This window comes from Vicugna pacos, chromosome 8 (assembly GCF_048564905.1).
Source record: "Vicugna pacos chromosome 8, VicPac4, whole genome shotgun sequence".
Lineage (NCBI taxonomy): Eukaryota > Metazoa > Chordata > Mammalia > Artiodactyla > Camelidae > Vicugna > Vicugna pacos.
The window spans coordinates 43,971,678-43,997,303 of record NC_132994.1 but is presented as its reverse complement, the minus strand read 5'-3'; the positions used below and the strand labels follow the sequence as shown (position 1 = coordinate 43,997,303).

At 37.2% G+C, this 25,626-nt stretch overlaps 1 protein-coding gene across 12 annotated transcripts in view; it reads right to left on the bottom strand.

Annotated features, from left to right (window-relative positions):
• PKIB (cAMP-dependent protein kinase inhibitor beta) overlaps window positions 1-25,626 on the bottom strand; it is a 103,159-nt gene that overhangs the window by 59,402 nt on the left and 18,131 nt on the right. For 10 of the 12 annotated variants that reach the window (XM_072965817.1, XM_072965818.1, XM_072965816.1 and 7 more), the window contains exon 2: window positions 24,241-24,340. The exons of the other annotated variants lie outside the window; for them this stretch is intronic. The gene's annotated coding sequence lies outside the window, so the exon portion shown is untranslated. The remainder of the gene's footprint in view (window positions 1-24,240; window positions 24,341-25,626) is intronic. 12 annotated transcript variants of the gene reach the window in all.

Sequence of the window (25,626 nt, the reverse complement as noted above, 5' to 3'; positions counted from 1 at the left end):
CCATATGAAAGCCTCTCTATGGTCACATAATAACATACCCACTTATCCTTTAGATTATAAAAATGGTATGGGGAGGAGACTGCCTCATCTTATTTTGATCAAGAATATCCGCTTAATGGAACAGGAATTTTCTAGTGTAAGTAACCACGCCTTATTGAATTCCAAGATATTCATGGTTTTTATGATTTCCAGTAATTACCATTCTAAACATAAAGTAAGCTCTCTTGGCCATGAGGTCGAAGCAAGGAGGATGCTACCATCTCTACGGCTGAGTTTGTAAGAGAACAGCAGATCACAGAGGTACAGAATGCGAGAGTTGGAAGGAGGCTTAGAGAAAAATATATTTAACTCCATTCTCAATCCTCTAATTTCAGAATTGAGGCCCTATGCTCCAGTCTGTGAATGAGTTGCCAAGATGAAAAACAGAAAGAATTTGAATTCAAGCCTTCTGAATCCTCCCCACTGTCCTTTTTACATCATATTGTCTTTCAGTGTGTAAGGCATCGTGGGCTTCTTTGCTCTGGACTATACTGTCAACAACAAGTATGCATATGAGTACAATAAACCACCTTGTTTGGTGGGGCTTTCTTATGCATGTCAGGTTCTCTAGGTTCTGTTGTGTTCAGAAAACACCTGCAAATGATTCAGTGCTTAGCTTTCTCATCCATCCAAAACGTGTTTGACATTTCCAAATCACTTGTAAAGGCAAACTAAAGTAGATCATTAATTTTCATGCTATTTCAGAACATCTTAAAATTATACGGCTCAGGACAAATGTTTTCACTTATTTCTCTTCTGTGCAGCTCTTTCTATTGTTGACTGTCATTCTCTGTGTCTCCTTCTATAAAACGTTCTTGTTTTTTACTTTTGTTTTAAATTTGTGTCTTCTGCAGCCTGTGAAGATAGCATGAGCAGAAATCTTCCAGATAATAGGTTTTCAAATTACTTCACTTTGCATTTACAAATTCCCCTCTTGCTACTTCGTTAAATCAATGCTAGTCACATAGACAACTTTACCCAAAAAAGTTTGAGACAGTTTACCAAATTAGAATTTTAAATGCTAGTTAAGAATATGTCTCCTTTCAAACAGTGAAAATTCTTGCCGCGAGTCTTAAAGATGACAGAATAATACTCTCCTTTACTAAATTAAAGCTTACTTGGTGCTTATGTGGAAAAACAAATCAAGTAACTATGAATAAATCACATAACAGCCAAATGGTCTTGCATAATGATTTCACACTTAGTTTGATTTATCAGTAGATTCATCATTCACAATGTCTTTTAAAGCATAGTTAAATTTTGCATCGTCTCTGAGGAAAACAGCATGGTAAGGGCTGAATATTCCTGAGGCCAAGAATTTTGAAAATATCTACTAACTCTATATATAGAAATCTTAAAATACATTCAAGTATATTTTATGTATGTATTTGAAGCCTCACTGATTTTGTTATGAACATTTTAGTAGAGTAAACAAAATTCTAATGAAACGTAGCACTTTTCAAAATTGTCAAGAAAACAAATTATTTTCAAGTATTTAGAAGCATCCATTTTCATGTAAACAATATTCAAATAAAAACATTTTTATTCAATTAAAAAGTCCATATGACTTCTATCTGGTAAAGTCTAGTTTTTGTTCCTCATGGAAAAAATTGCTTTGATTAAAAATATTAAATAATTCAAGTCTACCGTTTAACATTACTATCAAATGTTAGTTCCTTTAGGCTATGATTCTGTTGTATTTAACACTATATCCCCAACATCTAGAAGACTGCCTGGCAGATGGTAAGGAGGTGCTTAATAAAAATTTTTCAAATGAATGTGAAATAAATGAATAGCCATCACTGTCAATATAAAATCTAACGTTACCAAGTGCTTCCAATGTGCCAGAAACTATGCTATACTCTCTATTTTGTTATTGCTTTTCAACCTATTGGAGAAGAACCCGTCACCTCCATTTTATAGATGATACTAAGTTCAGAGAGGCTAAGGCAATATCCAAGGTTGCCCATTTAGAAAGTTGAGGGATTTAAACCAAGTTCTCCCTAACTGCAAGGCTTGAGCCTAATGCCTACTCTATAGTAACAAGAATAATACCAGCAATGCTATAAAATATTATCATTAAAACATTCCTGTGTACAACACACGGTTTTAAGCCTTCACATATGTTAACTCACCTAATCCTCACAACAATCTTATAAATCAGATACAGCTATCCCCAATTTACAGGTGAGCACACAGAATATATGATTCTGGTTTCTCCTCAATTACTTCCAATTATTAGGCTTTTTTTTTTTTTTAAATTAAGGCTCCTTTTTCAATAAAAAGCCAAAGAAGGAAGGTATAGCTATGGTCTTCCCCCAAAACTTGATTCCAAGTCCTGCTTTTGATGGGACCCTGGCTAAGGCATAAACATAATAAAAATAACTTCTATTAAGCAACTGAAATATGCTAGGCAACTAACATGAATTATTATCAGAGTCTTCCTAACATTCTCAAGATAGATATGATTATCCTCATTTCATTGATGAGAAAACTGAGTCTGGGAGAGACTGCCCAAACTGCAAGCCAATTAGTGCCAGGGTCAAGATTCAAACTTAGGTCTCGAGCCCAATCCAGATACACTATCCAATTATTACTGGTACTTATTTTTTAGGGATAAAGATTTTCCTAGAACTTAAGCAAACTAGAATGCACCCATTCTTGAACATTCCCAAAAAGCAGCCTCTTCTCTATAACTTCAATGGCACATCAAAGCAAAAAAGACAGAAGGGGTACATATCACTGGGATTCTTTTCAATAGAGAACCCAGAATACTTCCTAGATAAGAAATCCATTTATGGTTACCTGATTTATTTTCACTCCTCCTTTTCATGGACTATAAACTCTCTTTTGCCTTTAGTAATGCTAGTGCCTTATAGTTGTGATGCTGCACTTTTCATGTTTTACCACATCCAAAGCTGACCAAATCCATTCCTAGGACTATCTCGTTATTTCTCACAACTTTTCTGAGGTATTAACAGTCTTGTCTATCTTGTGATGCAGTATAAAGACAAAGGCACAATTAAAATGAATGCTAAGAACTTCCCAATTGAAGAGACCATGTTTCCTCCAGATCCTCAGTCTTTAGTGACCCCTGGTTCAGATTTAAGGTAGGAAGATGTAGTAGCCAGTGATAGTCCTGAGTCAGGACTCTGAAAGGAAGCTCTCCCCTGGTCTTAGTTTAGAAAGAGTTCTGAAGATTCCCTACTAGTAAGGAAAAGTTAAGCTTGAATTCCAACCTTGTTAAACTTTTATAGTGATGTGCACATATTACATCAAATGAGAACAGTAATTACAAACTTGAAAAAAGGGAAAATGAGTGTATAAATGAAGGCAATAAGTGAAAAGTTAAAAGTCAGGCAACTGGATTTATTGCACCTCAAGGGATCACTTTTAAGTATAATCCTAAATCTCTCAGCAACCTAAGCCAATACATTTCCTATTCCATTTTAGAGTAATATGTAGCCAAAACTTTTATATATCATTACTTTTCTGAATGTTAAACCGGCTCTGACTCATCATTTAGTAAGGATCATTCAATTATCATAATTACATAGGAACTAATCTAGTGCCCATATGTGCAGGTGTTGTCGAGGCATAATATAAATGACTTCACCCAAATCACTTCTGCAAATACAGGTTGCATGCAACATTTCCTACTAATTATTCCAGAACTAGGATGAAACCAAAACCAACTTATTCCAAAAACATTTTAGAGACCTCCAAAAGATTAAAAGTACACAATATTTCTAGTTATTCTTAATTAACAAACCAAGGTTTCAGGCAGGTTTTTCTTTGAAATTTTCATGAAAGACTAGTAAATTGAATTTGAATGTATGTCTTAATCAACATGATGTAAAGAGTTTAATTCAGAGATTTAGGACACCGTAGCAGAGAATTAGAATTTGTGAGTGTTTTTAAGGTTACCATAACCACCACCACATATCTGATATTTGACAAAGCCCTTATCTTTAGTTACGTCCCTTAATTGCTCTAGCAAGAGCTGCATGGTTCATGGTGAGGCTGGACTGAGCGAACTTTTATTGATTGTATGACTGCATTGAGATGTGGCTGAAAGCCAGTATTTAAGTTGAGTTACTCTCTACTCTTTCGAAGCTTAGAAACACACAGCTGAAGAAATGCTCAATAAATACCAATACAATTTGCTGGAAACATCAAGGTAAGGAAGATCCCAAGCAGCTCTTCCTTAACAATGATGATAAAGGAAGCAGCGTGCAGATACCCTCAAGACAATTCAAACACCTCTGGAATCACTCACTCATAACGTCTCCTCATTACCATGTCTACATAATACCATCAAAACTAAAGTTAAATTAACTCCAAAATATCATCTTAACATCAGTCACTGGGATCAATAAAAAGTCAATGACACTAACATAAATCATGATACTAAATTAGGACAAATAGCTGCATTTTTGGTGTAAACAATAACCAACATCTATTTTAAACCAATTCTGAAATAACTACTCTGAAAAAAAACACAAACATTTCCAAGCATTTTGGTGATGTTCATGAAAGCTCCAAATAAACAGCCAAGAGCAGCAGTTTTAGACTCAAGTTCTACTGAGTAAAGGGTAAAACCAACTGGAGAGAGAGACCAAGTTTTGACTGAATGTCATTTGTTTAACAGCTGTGTGTTGAACAACTAGAAGCTAATGATGGGGGTAATATAGTAAATGAGAAGGGCAAGATTCTAAAGACAAAGGAGATTATAGAACATATAAGTAATCAAACCCATAAGTTATAGTTTTGATGAGGGTTATAAAAGGGGAAAACAGATCGTTAGAGAATAATTAGAACTCAAGGACAATCTAAATTAGGTGGAGAGATCAAAGACGGCCTCTCTGAGGAGGTGAACCAGATGGAACTGTACGTGGCAAATACACCCAGTGTGCAGTGGAGCAAACGTGGTCACCAGTGACCTTGTCTCTAAGGATACAATAATCTACTTTTACTTCCATGAGAGTTCTTTCTCTACACCCTCAGTACTGCATCTACAGTTTAGGAATGCCCTTGTCTCCCATCTCTTCTAATTCTCCCAGGAGTCCTAACTCCTCTCTCAACCTCTTTGCCCCTTCACTCCTCCCAGCTGAGCTTCTTGTGGGCTGGCTACATGTATAGAGCTATAACTCTGTGGTCCTGCTGCACTATGATGTCAGAGTCAGAGGTGAGAACCAGCCAGGTGACCCACATAGGGACAAATTTGAGCACTAATAAATCAGTTTGGCTAAAAAGCTTTTCTTGATGTTATAGGAGCAAATTCTTACCACAATTGCTAGGCAAAATTTATTTTTCTCAAATTCAAGTACTATATTTAAAATCTACTTAAGTAAACACATTTTCCATTTAATTCTCTATGAACTGATTCTTTCCAATGATTTATGCTTCAAGTTTGAGTAAAATAAAAATGAGATTTCTGCTGTTGTGACTATTCTTTAAAAGAGTATTTAAAGTTAGATGATATCAAGTCCACAGCACAGTAGTCTTTTATATAACAGATTTATCAGATCTGTTATTTAATAGAGATTAAACATTACCCCAGTCAGATTCTCCTGGTACACACAATAGCTCAATGGCCAAGTGTTGTTTTTAGTTATCATAAGCATTTGCAGATGCTAAACCCTAAGATTCCTAGTTAGGAAGGACAAAAAAAAAAAAAAAAGATCTCTGAAGAATATTGCATATCCAGAAAAACAAGACTCACAATACCATGAAAAATAAATTACTAACAAGGGTATAAAAAGTGCTGTATTATAATAATACTGTTGTCATTGAGCTCAAATTTTGCAATTTCAAGCACCTTCTTAAGTAAAATTCAGAGCCCTATAGCTGGACAGAACATAAATAATTATTTCTTTCTCAGTGTTGAAAAATAAAACCTAAAATTACTATTTTTCTATAAATTTTTTATTTAGGCTGTTGCTTTTTAAAAATTAAGTTACTTTTGTTAGCACTATAAATATTAAATTTATTCTCTAGAAATCTACATTTCTTTCCATAATACTCATTACAATTACTAGCTATACATTTGTATGTTTATTTATGTCTGTCTTCTCAACTAGACTGTTACCTCCCCAAAGGCAAGTATCATTTCTATTTTTGTTTCAAATCCTCAGGCCCTACTAGACCCTCCATACATTTTACTGAATGAATGCTCATAATGATAAAGAGACTATATAGTATTTATGTAGGAGAATTAAAAATCCTTGGATATAAGCCAACATGAAGGTCAAAAACAATTTAAATTTCTAACCATAGTAGTAGTATAATCAAAAAGGTGAATTGACCCAAGCCATATTTTTCCTGTACCTAAAGAAAATAAATCCAAAGTGTTTAGCAAATACCAAAATTTCTCTTTCAAATTCTAACATTGTGAGAAGGTATGAAATTAACAAGAAAAAGATAGTGTAAAATACTCCAATGGGTTATGAATAAATTAATACAGAAAAATGTAACAACTAAGGACTGAAAACAAGGCCTACATCTGATTTTAGCGTTTGAGGATAGAATACCAAAATGTAGGTTACATTCTTAGAATCTACCATCACACAATAATACCAATCATTATTTATGATTCTCCTTAGCTTTGGTTCAAAACCCTGAGCATAGCAGACTTGCAATGAATGCATATTCATACCAACAATATTCCAGAGGTAAGTGGAAACCAGCATGGGTTTGCTTTTAGACTGTCAATTATGAAGCCACAGCTCAAGTACTGGAGGAAATGACAGGAATGACCATTCTCATCTCTTCCCTAAATGCTATCTGGGTACATAATTTTTATATTCAGGGATTTGGAGGGTGGAGAACAGCAAGGAAAATACAATTTGTTAAGTACCTACCCTGCACCACGCACTTTTCGCACACATGCTCTCATTTCAACATAATGCTCTGAATCATCTCCATTTTCTTTATGAGGAAACCAAGGTTTAGAAAACATAGCTCACCTCTTAAGGTAATAAGAATCCAAACCCTGGGTCTGACTCCAAAGTTCAAATTCTCTACACTGTGTCACACTGCTGGAGCAGAACATGGGGTTGAGAGCTTGGGAAAGGCTGGGAGAGGCAACAGATGGAATTTGATTGGCCTCGAGCACTAAGATTCTCTGGTCCAAAATCAAACAGAAGTCCTGCTTATCATAAATGGAGAGAGAAAAGAGGGAGCTGCTAATTCCTGCCAGGAAGACACCTCCACACCAATTCCTGCTGTTTTTCCTTCAAACAGTCCTTTCAAGTTGTACCGCATAGAATGCGGAGAGTTTACTACAGAGGAAAAAGTACATGTTCTAGAATCAGATTCCTCCTCTTCCTTTCCCATCACCACGAATTTGAATTATAAAGCATGAGATAAACTGCCAAAGAGGTTTCTTAAAAAAATCTCTCTCACAGCCATAGATTGTACCTGAAATCTTGTCAGAGGGATTTAGATCTTGCCTCTTGGCCAATAGAGCACACCTAAGTGAAGAAAATGGCTTAACACATGCCATCATTCCAAAGAAACATCACATGAGCTCAGCTGAAGGTGGCAGTCACCTCGAACAAACAATCCAGGAAACCGTGTCACCTTGTTTTGTGATTAACAACAAAATGTTCACTCAGGAATACACCCTTTTCCCTCAGCAGAGTCGGTAACATTTTAGTCACACGTCAACCTAACTTTTTTTTAAGAGCATTTCAAAGAACATACTGAGAATGCTCAACATTCTGGGTGTCAGCTTTCTGGAATCTTCTAATTCTAGAATTCTTAGAGAAACAAAACTAAATTCCAACCCTGTCAGCAAAATCAGCCCCTCAACAGGCAGCAATAAATGAACACAACAGAAAAGACCACTGGTCCCAAAGAAAGTGGCTGACCCACTCTATTGTGGATGTTCCAACCATGTGTTAATTCAAAAACAGTAACAGCCACAGACCACAAATAAGATGATTGTCTGGAGGGTGAGAAAACCTGTTGAGAAAAAGCCACTATAGCAATTTTCGCTAAAGGAAAAAAGAACCACATGATGCTACCAAAGAGCATATGGCAGCTGCAACACTCCATTCTATTTTTAAGAAAAAATAAATGACTAAAAAGTGAACTAGTACCTAGAACTCTTTCAAGAAACCAAGTTCTAGAGCCTGTGCTTGGGTAATTAGCCACTATCTGCATACACATCCTTCACGTCTGCCTACATGCGATGACTCTGAGTCATCACGAACAAAACTGACTACTGGAACTCTCAGTTTCCTGGGCCAACTTGGCTACAGTCCCCAGCTATTTAATCAACACTAATCTAGGTGGTATTGTAGAGGAATCTGCAGATGTGATAACAACTACAATCAATTTGATTTAAGTAAAGCATCCTCAATAATCTGGATAGGCCTGACCCAGCCAGCTGAAAGAACAGAACAGTGCTTTCTCTGAGGAAGAAGAAATGATACCTGCAGACTATGGCTTCTTCCTGCCAGAAAGTTTCCAGCCTGCCAACCAACCTCTGGACTTGCCTACCCAGTCTGCATAACCATACTCATATAACTTCTCTCTTAGTTGGTTGCTCCTAACTGTGCTGTAGAAAAGGGAAATTTCCAGAACGAGTTCTGCATAAATGACCTCAATACATCTATGTCTGCTCAGAAGGAAACCCATATCTCCTGTAGCTATAGGGCTGAGATTTCAAACCCAGAATCTCAACCTGTAAATTGCTGACACACACAAATTGAATTTCCAACCTTGCAGAACATCTTCATTACAGCGAGGGCACTGACTGGGAAGGAGTAGAATCTTGAAAATTGGAACAGATACACTTGGGAAATCCCAATGAAACTAAGGATTTCAAACCCCTAAATTCTGCTGAGTCATTTGCTAATAGAAGCCAGTCTTCCACCTCTGTGTGAAGAGGTTAACCCCTACTCTGCCTGAAGAACCTGTAACAGTCTCTCCTGAGGGAATTGCCCTGCAAGACACAGCAGACTCTCTTCAGGACCTATCCCCACCACCCCTCTTTGCTTCTAGATTTCTAACTAGACCCATCTTCCAGCAGGCTCCAAAGGGTGAGGTACACAGTGAGGAAGTGTGCTACATGACACACCAAAAGTTTTCCAACTTATTCCCCAGACAGAAATCTCGGGAATGGGTGCATGAATGTATATTAAAGGTGCTGGATGATTGTGGAAAAAACATAAAGTTGAATTCGAATGAATTTATTGATATGGGCACACCAAACAGAGATTCTAGATTCAATGTTTTTGCTGAAGGGGTTAGGAAGTAGGCTAACATTTAGTTTAGTTGGTTGAAACATGGACCAACATTAAATGAAATCAAAATGCCAGAAATGACTGCCTTGGTATACTGCAGAATAAATGTTAAAGAGGCTTTATCATATGAAACCTGCTCCCCTACCCCAGGAGGGTCCAAAGGACACACCTTCCACTGTGACTGCAAGGAATACTTTTGTGAAAGGAGTCCCAGCATCCCTGAAGAACTCTGTGGTCACTCTTTTCTACAGGTCAGATATTATAGTGGGAATTGCTGTCACTAAACTGGCATCCCTAAATGCAACAGGGAAAATTGGGTGCCAGGGTGGTGGGGCCAAGTGGTAGCACTTAATCACCAAAGACACAGGTGGTTACTATGAGGGACAGCAGAGACAAAGCAGCAATCAGAATAGCCTGGCTTGCAGAGAGAGACCTATGGTGTTGGCTGTGATCATGGTGTCCCTAGAAAATAAGCAGATGGGCAAGCTGATACATTCTAACTTGATCAGTATACGCATAAGATTTTTAGGACTAATGGACAGAGGTCTATCTTGAATCATCAAAACAGAGTTACAACTTCTCCATTAATTCTTAATCTTGACCTATTTTATAGACTGAGAATCCCTTGAGTGAAGGGGAGGATAACTTCTCTTGAGAACCTGCTGTACTGGCTCTTTCTCCCAGCCTTCTCCTCTGAGCGCCAGTGGCAGATCATGATGCTGTTGGGAGATTTGGCAGGCCCCTACTAGTGAATCATAAGGCAAACCCTGAGGCTTTTGGAACAAAGCCCTATCTTTTTCAGCAGGTATCTACTCTCTTTTTGAGAAACAGATTTTGGCTTGCTACAGGGTCTTAGTAGAAAATGAATGCCTAATCACAGGCCACCAAATTAACATAAGATTTAAGCTGCCCATCATGAACTGGTTGCTGCCTGACCCACCAAGCCATAAAGCTGGGAGTGCACAGCAGCACTCTGGTATCAACTGGAAGAGGTATACGTGAGTTTGGACCCAAGTAGGCCCTGAAGACATAAGTAAATTACATGAGAAACTAGTCCAAATGCCCATGGCCCCTTGTCTTGCTACCTTATCTGTCCTCTACCTGTCCATACCTATTGCCTCATGGAGTGTTCCCTCAAACTAGTTGACTGAGGAAGAGAAAACTTGAGCCTGGTTTATAGATGGTTCTGTATGATATGCAGGCATCAACTGAAAGTGGACAGCAGTGGAACTCCAGCCCCCTTGCTAATACATCTCTGAAGGACAATGGTGAAGGGAAATTCTCCAAGGGGACAGAAATCTGAATAGTGCTGCTAGATGTTCAGATTGCTTAGGAGAAATGGCCAGAGATATAAAAAAAATTGTACTGACTCACGGGCTGTGGCCAGCGGTTTGACTGGATGGTCAGTAATTTGGAAGGAAAATGGTCAGAAAATTGGTACAAGGAAATTTGGGGAAGAGGTATGTGCTTAGACCCCTCTGAATGGGCAAAGAATGTGAAGATATTTGTGTCCCATGTGGATGCTCACCAAAGGCTGACCTTAGCAGATGAGGATTTTAATCATTAAATGGACAGGCTGATCTATTTTCTCGATCTGAGCCTCTTTGCCAAGCTACGACTGTTATTGCCCAATGGGCTCATGAACAGTGAACATTATGGCAGAGGTAAGAATTATACATGGGCTCAGCAACATGGAATTGCATTCACCAAGGCTAACCTGGCTACAGCCACTGCTGAGTGCCCAATCTTTCAGGAGCAAATACAACATGAGTTCTTAATGTGGCATCATTCCACACAGTACTGTTTCTGATCAAGGAGTTCACTTCATAACAAATGATATCCGGCAAATGCTCACTTACTGGTATTAAAATTTTCTCCATCATCTTGAAGCAGAAAGCAAGACAGAACAGTGGAATGGCCTCTGAAGACTCCACTACAGTTATACCAATGTGGTGGTACCCGGCCAGGCTCTGGCCATATCCATCAAGATGCTAAAATACTATAAATCAGCATCCAATATATGATACTCTCTCTCCCATAGCCAGGATTCATGGGACCAGGAATCAAGGGGTGGAAATGGGAATGACACCAGTCAGTAATATCCCTAGCAATCTGCTTGCAAAATTTTGCTTCCCATCCCTGTGATCTTTTGATTCACTCTTCAAGAGATCTTGGTTTCAAAGAGAAGAGTGCTTCCACCAAGGAGACACAACAACGATCCCACTGATTTGAGAGTAAAGACTGCCACCAGTCACTTTGGGCTCCACAGGGCTCTGAAACAATAGGCAAAGAAAGGAATTTCTATATTGGCTGGGGTGACTGATGCTGATTACCAAGGGACGACCGGGCTGTACTTCACAGTGGAGTAAGGAAGAGTATGTCTGTAATATAGGAGATCCCTTAGGGCAGCTCTCAGTACTACCATGCTCTGTGACTAAGGTCAATGAAATCTACGATTCAATTCACAAGTCAATGAAAGCCATAAAACAGCTAATGGCCCAGACCCTTTAGGAATGGAGGTTTGGGTCACCCTACCAGGCAAAGAACCATAACCAGCTGAGGTACCTGCTTGAGACCAAAGGGAACATGGAATATACAGATTACATAGTAAAAGAAAGGAGTTATAAATACCAACTCTCACCATGTGACCAGTTCCAGAAATGAGGACTGTTAAGTTATACGTATTCTTCCTTTCTGTTGCAAATGTTTGTGTTTGTGTGTCAAATATTTTTTTGCTTCTTCCTTCTCAAGTGCTTATCTTCTAATATAAGATATATTAATAATAGCTAACTTTATCCTATATTTTAAGTTATAGGATATAAGAAGAGTGAACCTCCAATGACCCTGCACCTCTCCTAGGGAAAAAGGGTTAGCACGCTTTCAGTTATAGGATAGCTGTATCATGTTAGGTGGAAGTATGACTTTGTTGCTGTCATTATTTTGAGATTAAGTATGATTTAAGGAAATGTGTATGGGTACCAAGCTGACAAGGAGTAGACTGCGATAATCAGGTTTATGTGTCAACTTGGCTAAGCTGTGGTCTCTGGTGACTCAAACACTGAATTAGGTGTTGCTGTGAAAGAATTTTGTAAATGTGATTAACATCTACAATAAATTGATTTTAGTAAAGGAGATTATTCTCAATCACTTGGGTGGGCGTGATCCAATCATTCAAAAGGTCTTAGGAGCAGAACTGGTTTCCTTGAGGAAAAAGAAATGCCACCTGTGGAACTCAGCACTAACCCCTGACCCAGAGTGTCCAGCCTGCCCTCCCTGCCCAAAGATTCAGGCTCTGCTGGGCGGCCTCCACAAACACTTAAGCCGATTCCTTGCAATAAGTCTTTTAATATATATTTCCTACTAGCTCTGTTTCTCTGGTAGAACCCTGACTAATACAAATATGTTCAAATTATGAGGCCATATAAGAGTGGGACATATTGAAATGATTTCCACTAAAAATTTCCATTAAAAAAAAAGGGAAACTTTGTTATCCACTGTGATTCCCAAGATGTACTGGAGATAGAGTATTTCTATGACCATGGTAAAAATTGAGATACAAAACTAAAACCCAGTATAGTAAATAACTTGCCCCAAAGCCACACAAAAAGTTAGAATTTTAACCTAGATTTCATAACAGCCAAATTTATCTCCACCTTAATTACATAAATTAACTTTCATTTGATAAATGAATGCTTAGTGTCTCTATGCAATATTCACCAGTATAAAGAAAGTCTATTAGGAACAACCACAAATTTTCTTCTACGGAAAACAGTACTTAGGGAAACAATAATGAAGCATTGGTACTTCCTAATAACCCAGTAGAAGTTTTGAAAAAGTGGACATCAGCCTAAGATTTAACCTAAAATATAAGGAACAGGCATGCCTGGACTTTATTTTATATGAGTCTTTTTTTTCTTTAATCACAAATATGTCATTAGGCATAAAATCTAGATCAATAGCAGGAAGCTGTTAAAGTTAAGACACAACGTCGGCAAAAGAGCCAACGTTCAATTTTCTATCATTCCTTGGAGGCAGCGTCCTGGTTTGATGCAGAGCTCCCAAGTAACGTAACGACCACACTCCATGTCATTGCAGGGAAAGAAATTTCAGCAACTCCCTTCCATGTTGTTTTGTCCTCCATTTCAAGCAAGCTCAGCCAGAAACAACCACTTACTTGCTAATCCTCTCATTTTATACTCTCTTCTCTGATACCTGACTTCTCAGGATAAATCCAAAAAGAGCAGGGAATAATAACACCTCTACATTGTATGCTTCACTTAACCTAGCCCCCATGGGAGCCGTTTCAACTGCATGGAATTCATTCTGATCTGAAAGCTAGTGCAAGTTTTACAAAAGACAAAAAAAAAAAAAGCAAGATTTATTACATCAAAGCTGCCTTCTAATCTAATTTATTAGCAATACAGTAAAGCACAGATTAGTAATTAACACATTTGAGCTTTTCAATTTTCTTTTTTTTAAACATTTTTTTAAATTGAGTAATAGTCATTTTACAATGTTGTGTCAAATTCCAGTGTAGAGCACAGTTTTTCAGTTACACATGACATATGTATATTCATTGCCACACTTTTTTTTCCGCTGTGAGCTACCACAAGAGCTTTTAAATTTTCAAATGACAGCCACGTGAGTCTATTTTAAGGACTATCAAGGTCAGCATCTATAAAGACTGGCCTGGTTCCCGACTCCAGCGTCCCTCCAGGCCACACAACCCTCAAAACTGAGGGTGTCCCAAGTCCCCTTTAACCTGCAGCCCACATAACAGAGTCTCTGCTTTAATGTCCTGGATAGCACTCTGCTCCCTCTGAAATGGGCCTTTGGGCTAGTCTATCCAGTTTTTCCAGGGCCTGAATTTCATTTCCCAACCCCAGCCCCAACCCTGGGTCCATACTATCTGGGATGAGACCTCTCTGTTTATCTGCCTGGATATCACCTGCTTCCAGGCTCTGTGTCACCATGGTCTGCCCCCCTGCTGGGACACCATCTGCTGCACCTTGCTGGTCAACTCAGACTCCGACCCCCGGCCTGTCAGGACAGCCTCCTGTTGCTGTCATCATTCTCTCTAGATCATGAGGCCACTAGCTTAGCTGGACTTTCTCCCATGGGCTAAAACGAGTTCCCATTTCAGTGGCTTAGTTCACCCTGGTGGGCACACCCTGTCTTTAAAAACCAAACTAGTCAGTCCTTCTGCCATCCAAGCACTTTAAATTCTGATGTTAGACTACTCTATGCACTACAAAATATTTCAATTTTAACAGGTTTCAAGCTTAATTAAAAAAGACTGAGAACTGTTTAACAAAGAGTTATGGGTGTGTGATAAGTATAAAAAGATAGTCATGCACCAACCTGTACTAGAGGTCGATAAACAGTGGAATATTTTCACTGACACTATAAGACGTGACAAGGAATCATCAGATTCCGTTTTCCAAACAGCCTTCCAACCAAGAGCACATTTATAAAGATAGAAATTGGGAAATGAAATATATTAACCCTTCAGAAGGTAAACAGAATGTCTACACCATACAAACACAAGTTCTAAACCCAGTTACAGAGATTGTCACAGTCTACATAATTATAAGATATGTAGGTATTTTGCCTATATTGTAAAACAATTCTTTAAAATTTAACAATTTTGAAATGTGCCTTAATTTAAAACAAATGACAAAAAAATCATTGTTGTTAGACCATGAAGCCACTACTACTTTGCATAGAAGCAATGCTTTCACACCAGCATAAGGGTAGTAAGTCAAAGGCAAAGGCGTGTTGAAAGCAAAAGCAAGAAACGGAAACTTAAAACAACATAATCTTCAAACCAGAAATACTCTTCCAGAAATCAAACCCAATGAAGTCCAATCACAGTAAAGTTTTATTAAACAATCAGTCATCTAGGCACCATTCTAAGTGCTTTATAAATATCTATTCATTTAACCTTCTAAATAACTTTATAAGAGAGATGCTATTGTCAGATCCATTTTACAGATGAGAACCTCAAGACTGGAGGTTAGGTAAATTTACCAGCTAACAAATGGCACAATTGGGACTCAGATTTGTCAATGATTTTTAACCCCTTGCACTGTGCTATATCTTTCAATAATTTACTAAGATTCAGGCAGCTAGATGATGGCAAAGTAAGGTACAGAATAGAGATATGACTTCTAACATTCAAGTGCTCCTTCCATAAACTCTTTCGTGTCATCCAAATAAATGTTCAGCGAGTTTCAGAAGGACTATGAAATCTCATGCGATGGGCTAGTAAATTGCTGCAAGTGAAACAGCCAAAGAAAAATTATAAAGTACTGCTGAAATTACAACTTGATGTGATGTGATTAAGCTATAATATGTATTTAAATACTAAACACAGACTCTACAGACTAACATATGAAATCATTTTAAGTGAAGGGGCTCATTTTGAGTGGACCCCTAGCAGTCAGCTCACCAAGTTGAGCCATGTTCCATATGACATACAAATAGCATGAAACCACAGACCAAACTAAACCAAAGAGGAGCCTCCACGGTAGGCGATGTGGATATGACCTTGAGGGACATTGTTCTTTTAACCACCCTGCAGCAGTCATGCCCACACATGGAAAGGTTATATACTGAAGACTTTGATAATTGCAGCTAAAATATTCATGACGTCCCTCAGCAATCTGAAGATACACTATTTGAGACAAATAACAAAAATCAGCTTATGTGCAGTTTTGGACAATGACTTCATCTTTTTAAAGTTATACCCTTGAACTTTTAGGGTTGTATTTAAGAACAACCATAAATACCACACTTCCCTACCAATGGATTTTCATTTGTTTTGACTATAGTTACAATGTCTATGTTATTTACAAGGTAGGATAACAGAATGGCATTAAATTAATCAAAAGTATTTTGTGTTCTCAAGCATTTGTAAATTAGGATTTACAGACTGAATTTATTTGCAAAATAATCAAATTACCATAATTTTATTAAGAACATAATTAGGTGAAACTTTTTAATCCTTGGAGTTATATCAGTTTACAAGTTTAAAATAAAAATGAAATGATAAATCATTTGTCCTACCTCCATGTAGTATAAATGATATAACTGTAATACCACCTTACTATCAAGAACACCCGAGATTGGATCTAGTTAAGGAAATTGCAGACCTGAGTTGGAACTAAAAACTCCTAGTTAATTAGTGAGTCAGTTATCTGTCTCCTGTTCAATCTTGGCACACCCAAACCTTGCAGAAACAGACATATTACATTCATTAACAGCCAGCTGTTAACAAGACAAATATAGAGCAAAGGTAAGCTGACAAGTAAATGCAAAAGAGATGACTTCTGCTCACCAGTGAAACCTGATTTACCTGGCCACATTCCGCTACCTATTGGGACAAAGGGGACAGGGTGCCTCATCCAGTGGAAAGAGGCTATAATTACGTTTATCTGGGCAGGGAGAGAGCAATCATAAGGGGAAAATGATGGATTCAAGCCAGACGGTAACTAGCCATTCTGAAGGCAGGATATCAGGCAATTTCCTGATGAGGTGGCCCTAAGAATCCATTGTCTTAGTTCTCTATATCTTGTTTAAACATAAGAGGCACCATGATGAAAAGAACAATGGACTGGAAAGCATTCTACGTATATCTTATTTCATGCAATTATTTGATTTTGAGATTTGGGCTGGTAATTTCAAGGACTGCCATGACCCAGCTGTGAAACCCAGAAAGTCATTTCTCCTTCCGCAGCCGTGTTTTCTTCATATGCAGGCGAATTCTCCATTAGGGTTTGCCTGGGAAAGTCCTAGTTTATTTATACTGTCCTGACTTCCTATCTGGCTTAGCTTTTGTCGTTTTCATAGAGTCCCAGTGCTGACTATATGTAAAGACGTCAATCAGAATGCTGTTTTCTCCTGAATCTTCCAGCAATAACATCCTGTCATCCATCAGCCCAATTCAGGAGTAAAGAAAGCCACTACAATGTGAATAGTAAATGTCTTGTCAAAAATACATAAATTTCACCAAGGAGAGCAGATGTAGAACTACATATAACTATCTAGATCTCAAAAACAGAGTGTTGTGAAAAGCAGTGTGATACAATGTTTATAAATTCTAAAAACATAAATCAAGACTAAATACTGGAATGGTTGCATAAATATGTGGGTAAGAGTATAAAATGGATTAGAACAATATATACTAATTCATAGATACTTCCAAAAGGAGACTTAACTAACTGCACCATTTTATTTCTTTAAAAAGGAAGACTTTATGACTATAAAATAAAATGTATCAGTTCTGAGAGGTGGGAGGCGATTTTATTCTTTGTTCTTCTTGGCATTGTTCAAATATCTCAATATACAAGTTATACCAATAAAACACTACTGAAACAAAGGAAAGGTAGATCTCATCAAAGATAGGCCTGGAAAAGTGTAGCCGATTGGCATGGCTCGTTAACTGGAGCTGGTAAGCATAACTCACATAACAGACCCACAGTCGGTTGAGTTGATGTTACAGACCGTCATTAATTGCTTGACTGGTATAACCCAGGTACAGCACAACCACAGGAGGTCCTTCTGGCCTCCAAAATGACTAATTCAAAGTATTCAATGTCCAATACCAACAACGCAACTGAAACACAGGACCTGATTGCAACAGATAACATACTCACAGCCAAAGCCCCAGCAACTTTCAAACTCTTCCAACATGTATGACCAGGCTCTCTTTGAATAGGTCATAATACACTGTCCAAGATCCTTTTTGATATAACATATGGAGGTTGACAATGTAGGTCTCTTAGCATAATTCAAAGAGCTGGAGACTGAGCTAAAAAAGGAATCCAGCATCTAAGAACAGACAAATAATAAGCAAATACTAACAAAATGGAACAATTGGCCCAACATGTTTTATAATGTTATATGTGTTTACTATTTTTCATGGCACATTTTAGAAATATTTTGTTTTTACAAATCCAAGGATAGGGTAAGAGGGACATTCTACATTAATGGGCATCATTTTAACTTTCTGGACTGTTTAAGGTATTCCAAGTGTTTCCCAAGATGAGATTCTAGGTCCCCACAAGTAACAGTACTATTCATTGAGTGCCTATAATAGGCTAAAGATTTAAAATTAGTTCATTTACACTAATTATTCAATTCAGTTCTCACCATGCTCCTGTGAGACATATCCCGATTTCTCTGATATAAGAAGTAAGACTCAGAGATGAGAAATTTGGCCAAGGCCTAAGAGTTAAGTGTAAAGCTGGCGGGCCAGATCCTTGGAGTCTGTCATTGCATTGTCTTCAGGGGAGCCCTTTCCACATCAATGTTCTCAGTAACAGATCAGGAATGTTTTGTCTTCAGAGATGAGTTAATTACCAACTCTTCATCCCTAGTCTCTCACCATTTCATGTATGAATCCCTTGTGCCACTTTCCTTCCTAGTGGCACCAAGCTTCTGGAACCATCCCAGGTACCAGAGGCAGCCTGTTGCAATTTCAAGCAGCCATTTCTCTGCTGAAATAAAAATATGCCCTCCTCTGATTCCCAGCCACTCAACCTAGTTTTGCCTTCTCAGTCACACAGATGATATTCCTCATATAGTTGAAGAACGTTAGCATGTCATCCCTTAGGACCTCCCTGAAGTACTAAATGTCAGCCACTCTTGATGTGATGCTCTTTGGGTCTCCTCACAGTCGTCTAGCCAACTTTTCTCTAGATCTGTAGATCCTGCAGTTTACAAACCCCAGGGGAATTGCAAAGTATTCTGAGCTCTGGATCCTTAGTGCTCACAATTGGCGCACAGTAAATGGGGCTAAAAACTTACTAAATGAAAGAATGAGAAAATGAGTTTTGCAAACTCTATGAACATTAAGTGGCAGTTATTTTGATCACTAACAGTGCTAAACTGACAATGACCACCTCCTTTCTTTGTATATATTCTGTTTTCTTTCCTTCGCAAGGGTGTCTGTTCTGCTCTTTGGTTTGTTGTTTGTTTTGTTTTGTTGCCAATTTCCCCCTCCAGAACTCACCACTTACAAACAGTTTTTTAACAATCTTCAAAAAGTGATAGTCTGGCTGGCATGAAAATTAACAAGATTTATTTCTTTATTTTCAGGGTTGTGCTTGCCTGATTCTGTTACTCTTATTTAATACAAAATGACTAAGCCTCTCTTGTGCTTTTATTACTTATGACAAGAAGAAAATACTTTACACATTTCTTTTGGCTATTCCAGGCCTTTTTCTGTGGACAGTCAATAATATATATACTAAGTGTATATTTATGAATAAATGAAGATACTTTCTTAAACCAATATCCAATATTTGTTTAGCAAGGGTATTAGAGCTAGGGTCTAAGCTGGTATTTTGTTGTTGTTGTTGTTTTGGATTCAGACATTTCCAGCATGTCTCATGAGCCAGCAGGATGGATCTGTCAAGGATATAACTTCATGAGTACCTAAAAGTCCTTATAGGAAGGACATTGATGATGGCTGTTAGGCAAGCCCTAAGACCGCTAAGCTTCCCAAGAAAAAGCCATCTATTAACAGTTCCAGCCTTGTGTCAGAGAGGGAAGAACCTATTTAGAGTTGGTGGACAGAACGAGTTGAAGAAACAAACCTGATCCAAGGACAATGGTCTGGTTAAAAAGGTGAGGAAGGATAGCTGGATGCAGAACACTGGGCAATGCGAACCTAGAAACAAAAGGGCACCACAGATTGGGGAGAGGTTGGTAGAGAGAACTGTGTCAGCCAAGGGACCACTGGCAGAAAGGCATGGAACAGGGTGAGTGACCTCAGGAGGAACAGCAGTGGCCAGGGACACTGAGAGGGACTGAATGTGAACAGAAAGATGAGGAAGTTGATGTGCCTAGCAGTTACTCTTTCTCTTGAGCTATTTGGGGCTTGGAGTCTAGTCACTTTTCTAATAGAGCCCAGGACAGAAAATTACTGTTTGGCTAGTGTTAGTGTGAACTGATTGTCATAGTCCAGGCTGATATTACCTGGGATATTTAACATAGATTAAAACTTTATTTTTCTTTATTTCGTTACTCATTGACCATAATAAATTTTGCTTTCCCACTTGCTCTAGGGCCCAGCGTTGAAGGAGCAAAGCTATTCTAGAAGGAGATGAAGAAAACAATCTTGCACGGTACTCTACATAAAACAGGAAACACTTCTCTCCAAATTTTTTCTTTGTCCCTACTCTGCAATTATCCACTGTATAATTCAAGACAGGAAACTGGAATTATTTAATTTTTATTAAAGATAACACATTTTAACACATTGTAAAACTTCAAACGTTACTCAATGATGTCAATAACCTATTAAAATGAATGCCCCAGCACATATAAAGAATTATAAAACTGTCTAGCCGAAATCCCTTACTCTCTTGAATTCAATAACTCAAATTTAGTTGACCTTTTTAGGTAGAACAATCCTAACTTCTATGTCATTATTTGGTCTTCTCTAGAATTCCATCTTTGGAATTTGTTCTGTTCCTACGGTGAGTACAATACCAAATGAGTGCTGTCTCAGGATGGGCTCTGCCTTATTTAGCCTTCCAACAGTGGTGGACTTGGAATATGAGTCAGAATTTACTGATTTATTAATTCTATCCTTCAAAAAATCATGAAAAGAATTTTCAAACCCACTGCCAGGCATGCTGCTTGAGTCTCCTTTCTATTTGTATGTAAAAAAGTTTTAATATATCTTTAGTCAAGTCTATCAGTCTTCAATTACGGTTTTTGCCTTTGATGTCATATTAGACAAGATTATAAATTAGTCACCAATCCATTTTTAGTTATAGCTTCCTATTTTTTCTTCTTCAATTAATCTGATATTTATTTGTATTTTGTAGGAATAAAAGATTCAACTTTACAATTTTTCTTAACAACTATTGTAATTGTGTTCTCCTAATAATAAATACTTCCTCCACCAACAAGAAATGCTCTTTATTATACATTACCTTGACATGTTTAAATCTGTTTTGGGAATTTTCAAGATGATTTAGTTTCTCCTATATCTCTATTTTAGTAAAAAATAACATACTATCATAGTAATAGTAATTTTATAATATTTTTTAATACTTGGAATTACAAGTTCTTTCTTCATTATTCTTCTTTTTCAAAAATGTGGTATTTTCCTAGTATGTGCATCCTTCCAGATGGATTTTAATAATCATTTTGCCAACCTCTCCCTAAAAATCTCTTTATGGTTCTACATGGAGTTGCATTAATTTTATAAATTAATTTGGGGAAGCTAACATCATTATAATATTTATTATTCTCATCCAGGAATACAATATAAATCTTCATTACTGCTAATCTTATTTTGTGTTTCCCAATAAAATGTTATTTTCTTCATTTAAGTCTTAAGTTTACTCATAGATATAGATATTTGTTATTATAAATGTGATTTTTTCATCATGTTTTCTAACCGTAGCTGTTATAGAAAAATCAATTGATTTAGACACATTTATCTTTTGTATGATCACTTAATTGAAGTCTCCTATTCTAATACTTCTTCAGTTGATTTTCTTGGGATTTTTAGCAAAATATATATATTTTATATATAAATATTTACATATATTATAAATAGTTTACATATAAGTATTTTATATAAAATATATATACTTTTTTAAAAGAAAAAAGATACCACCTCTTTTCTAGAAGGAGATGAAGAAAACAATCTTGCACAGTACTCTACGTAAAACAGAAAACACTTCTCTCCAAATTTTTTCTTTGTGTCCCTCCTCTGCAATTATCCACTGCATAATTCAAGACAAGAAACTGGAATTATTTAATCTTTTCTAATAATTGTAAACTTTGAGAGGCAGCATATGACACTATTTAAAATTAAAGACTCATGATTAAACTACTTGCATGCTTGTTCAGCTCTACCACTGTTAACTGTGTGCCCTTGGCCAAGTTATTTAGCTTCTCTAGGCCTCAGCTTCCTAATGTATAAAATGAGAATGACAGTAGTCAGTATTCCCTAGGATAGTTATGAAGTTTAAATGAGTTAATACTTGTTAAGTATTCAGAACAGTTTCTAGCATATATAATAAGAACTTTTCAAATGTTATCTAGTCATTTTTAAAAAATTATTGTATTGGCTAGAATTTACAGAATGTTAACTATAAGTGATGAAATAAGGCATGTAGTACGTCTCTAATGTTTTTCCATTTTTTCTGCTTTTTCACGATTTAATAACATCTCTCTATTACTAAATTACTGCGTTGTACATATGTGTGTTTTCTTAAAAGAAATATAGTTATATTTTATAAATGTCATTTGGAATCTATTAGAAAGTGAAAAATGGTAGTTTTATCCTTTAGTCTATGACCATTAAATTATAATAAATTTCGCAATACTGAACCACCTGAATCTTTCTAGAATAAACACCATTTGCTGTATTTTTGTTGATTTTACAGTCCTCTGTTTAGTATTTCAGTGAATTTTTGTGATTTTATTTTTTGTGCTACTTTTGTTAGTGTTTTTTAGTTTTTTTGTTTTCTGGCATTATGCTTTTCATTAAATGAATCAGAAAAATGTTTCAACTCTTTTGCAGAGTTCACAGAGTGAAGGATAATGTGTTCCTTAAAAATGTGTATTTTTAACCACCAATTATAAATACCTGATGACAACAAGACACTTTGCTCATCTAAACAGAGTATTTTAGCTCCTGCCAAATCTTCCTATCCAAGCTGGTTAAGGACATAGGTTTTAAGCATCAGACAAAATTAGGCTCAAATCCTAACTTCACCACCTAGTAGCTAAATGTGTACATTTGGCAAGGTGCACATTTGTCACAGGAATAACTATGCCTTCCTCACATTTCTCATACAGTTATTATAAGTGAGGGTTACATGAGATTATGCTTACAAATCGCTACACACTCCACCCACAATAAAGACTCAATAAATTATTTTATGTTTGTTTTAATTTTCCTTAAATACAAAATTAATGTTTTCAAATTTACTTGTTTTTTCTTAATATGGAGATTTTCAGCTGTTTATGCAGAAATAGAAATGCTATTGATAAAATTATTTGTGTTAAATTACTTTGTAACAATAGGTAGATTTCATTTAAAACAGGTTACTCTTTGCTGACGTAAAAAGCTGACAAGAAAGCAGCAAAAATGCTCAGAGAACACATGCAAATGAAGGCATAGCCAATGAAATCACAGTGGGTTAGGAGGAAAGTTGCACTGATTTTGAGAAAACCAGGTAATGAGCCTAAACTGAATCTAATGTCTTCCACTCTTCCACGTTCTCATGGGAATCCGGGTGTGGGAGGAGAGTGTGAGGGCCTTCAGGAAAGCTGAGGCTCACTCCATGGTCTCTGATGGGCCATCTTAACTACCACAGGGAAACGAGTATCTCCCTCCAATCGGGAGAACACAGCACACCAAGGCACTGGGCTGGCCTTAGATACCCGTTTCTCAAAAAAGTATTTGAGATTTATGTCCACTAATCAGCATCATCAAGAATGTCCACTTGTATGTACTGCTTATAAAGCTATCATTATGGTCTCTAAGGAGACCAGTATTACAAGAGCAGTGAGTTTATAAGACCTGACAAATAACATTATGAGTTTTTCTTCTGTTTTAAAGGACAGAAATTTAAAACATTATTTTGTTGGGCTAGCTGTCGCTGTTGAGAACAATTTAAGGAAGAACAGCTAAGAACATAAATATCAAGTCAAGCTGGGTCTCTACTGATCACTGGTCCCTGGCAGACACAAGATGGAAACATGTCATTCAAGTTCTTGGCATGTGTTATCTGCTGTTAATTTGACATCAACGGTAGATTCTATCAAGCTTAAATTTAACCATATTGATTTGTTTTCTAAAATAAAGACCTCCCACTTTAACTTTTCTTTGCTGTCCCCTGGCTTTATAGCAACAAAGATATTTTCCAGGACACCCTCCATAGCAGGATTGATGGATCAAAAATGTACCCACCTCTATCTTTCCTGCCCCCTGTATGGCCTCAAAAACTTGATGGTTTCCAGCTTCCCCCAGATTTCTCTTGATTGAGTGCCTTTTCAGTATACCATGACCCCTGAAGGAAACAAAGGGGAAAAAGATTTATTAAGATAAAATCTCTTGTTCTTCATCTCTTTCAGAAAAGAACAAATGGTTCCTTAGGCACTAACATCTAATTTAATGACAAGCTGCCACGCAATTTTAAAACAACGTTCACTGTTATTTTTTCATTCCACATCCTGATTTCTTTTATACTTCTCTGATTTATAACAGAAGCAGGAGAAATTTTCCTGAGTAAGCATCTCAGCATTATCTTACAAATGAGGAATGTGTTTCTTTTTATTATTTTGTTCCCCACTCAAACCCACCAATTGTATTCTGATCACTCTTTTTGGTGTTTTGCTTTAAGACTGTGTAACAAGAGTAGAGACATTCCTACTAAAAAGTAAAATCAATGATATAGCAAAATATGTCTCTCTCCAGCTTTTCAAATTTCCAATGAAGATAGTTTCAATAGCTAAGTAACAGCCTTTCTCAGATGTGTGATTTTTAAAAGCCACAAATCCCTGCAGCAGTTCATCTTTGAATTCTAATGCCAAGGAGCAAGGACATCGTTTTCCTCAATTATATCATATGGTAATTGGAGTTCTGGAAGAGAAAATTAACCTAATAAAATCTGGCCCACCGACAATGCCTCAGCATCAAAAGTAACTTGAGATTTTGCTGTGAAGAGGCATCATCAAAACCAACACTCTTGGGTGGTTTTCCTGTTCGTATCCGTTTAGATATTTCTTTATCAAAAGTCCCCATTTTTAAACTAATAATACAGAATACAACTTATTTTCACTTCCATATAGTCCTGACAGAGGTGGCTACAAGTGATCGCTGGATAAACCAGGCTCCCTTTCCCTTGGGAAGCCTCCACATTTGAACAGACACGTGGTAAATGCATCCTTGTCCTGGATAAGACAGCCATGTTTCTTTCATGCTGTGGAGATCATCTATTCTTTTCCCTATAACACGTACCACTAGGAATGTCAACATTCCTCTGCTTGTATGCACTGTCTAAATTTACTAGAGTTATTCAGAGTAGGAGAAAGTCCAGGGCTGTCTACTGTTTCCTTCTCTCCTTCCTAATAAACATCAAATTCTGTCTATTCCAGACTCCTAATGTTCCTTGGGCTCACTTGTCCTTCCAATTCCATTCCCACAGGCACCACCTAGCTCAACCCTCCTCACCCACACCTGCCTCCACACCATCAGTTCTTACAGAGATCATGACATCTCTCACAGGTCTCCCTGGCTTGAGGCATGCCCCTTCCAGTCCATATTCCACAGACCATTCATGTTGGGACAGTAACT